Source organism: Apteryx rowi, unplaced genomic scaffold (genome assembly GCF_003343035.1).
Source record: "Apteryx rowi isolate R43461 unplaced genomic scaffold, aptRow1 scaffold_144, whole genome shotgun sequence".
Lineage (NCBI taxonomy): Eukaryota > Metazoa > Chordata > Aves > Apterygiformes > Apterygidae > Apteryx > Apteryx rowi.
In genome coordinates this window covers 1,209,675-1,211,144 of record NW_020447686.1, presented here as the reverse complement: position 1 = coordinate 1,211,144, position 1,470 = coordinate 1,209,675, and the positions used below count along the sequence as shown (strand labels likewise).

Sequence of the window (1,470 nt, the reverse complement as noted above, 5' to 3'; positions counted from 1 at the left end):
CCATCTGAGCTGCCTTTGGCCAGATTAGTAGCTGGGACTAACCTGTAGAACCCAGAGAGTACAGAGAGACAGGTTCAAATTTACCCTCACTAGAAAGCCAAGCTAGAGAGAAAACTATACCTTTACGATGTTTGGTTTGAATGTCAATATAACATCACATGAAAGATCTTCTACATGTTCTTTCATCCACCACTTACCTGGTACTTACCTGTCAGGGGAGACACCATGATCAGGCAGGTGACTTTCCCAGGGTGAGGCTCATCCCATGCACTCCGGTTGTGCTGACCCCTGCAATTTCGCCAAATGTGGGAAACCCGACTGCATAATTTGTGGTAGTGGGGTACTGCGTTTGCGCTATTTTTATCTTTTGGGGACTCTGAAGATTGACAACCAATTGGGAGAGATGGGATCCACCTCACTAGACAGGGCACACACATCTTTGCCAACAGGCTGGCCAACATGGTGAGGAGGGCTTTAAACTAGGAAAGATGGGGGAAGGGGAGAGTTATAGGGACCATGCAGTCAGCAAAACAGGTCTTAAGTGGGGAGACCATCAGCAACTGCATGCAGCTAAGGAAGTACCCACAAGACAAGACTATGGGGAATCCCCTTGCACCCCTCCTGGGAGATCAGCATGCTCAACTACCTCTCTGAAGCGCCCGAAGTGCCTGTACACCAATGCACACAGCATGGGGAATAAACAGGAAGAATTAGAGCTCTGTGTGCGGTCGCAGGGCCATGATCTCATTGCAGTTACAGAGACATGGTGGGATAGCTCACATGACTGGAACATTGTCATGAATGGCTACGTGCTTTTTAGGAAGGACAGGCCAGGAGGGCAAGGTGGGGGAGTTGCTCTTTATGTGAGAGAGCAACTGGAATGTATTGAGCTGTGCCTAGGGGTGGGTGAAGAGCGAGTCGAGAGCTTATGGGTAAGGATTAAAGGGCAGGCTAGCATGGGTGACACTGTGGTGGGTGTTTACTACAGGCCACCTGATCAGGAAGAGGAAGTAGATGAGGCCTTCTACAGACAGCTGGAAGTAGCCTCACGATCCCAGGCCCTGGTTCTCATGGGGGACTTCAACCACCCTGATATCTGCTAGAAAGACAACACAGCTAGGCACAAAGAGTCCCGGTGGTTCCTGCAGAGCATTGGTGACAACTTCTTGACACAGGTGGTGGAGGAGCCAACAAGGAGAGGTGTGCTGCTGGACCTGGTACTAACAAACAAGGAAGGACTGGTTGCAGACGTGAAGGCTGGGAGCAACCTTGGCTGCAGTGACCATGAGATGGTGGAGTTCAGGATCCTGCAAGGAGAAAGCAGGGCAATAAGTAGGATCACAATCCTGGACTTCGGGAGAGCTAACTTCGGCCTCTTCAGGGACCTTCTTGGAAGAATCTCATGGGATAGGCCCCTAAAAGAAAGAGGGGTCCAAGAGAGCAGGTTAGTATTCAAGGGTCACTTCCTCC

The 1,470-nt window shown here is 50.5% G+C and overlaps 1 non-coding gene across 1 annotated transcript; it reads left to right on the top strand.

Annotated features, from left to right (window-relative positions):
- The first annotated feature begins 200 nt into the window (after positions 1–200).
- LOC112962234 lies at positions 201–364 on the top strand. Its single transcript, XR_003252232.1, has one exon. It is a non-coding gene; the product is annotated as a U1 spliceosomal RNA (small nuclear RNA).
- Positions 365–1,470: the final 1,106 nt, after the last annotated feature.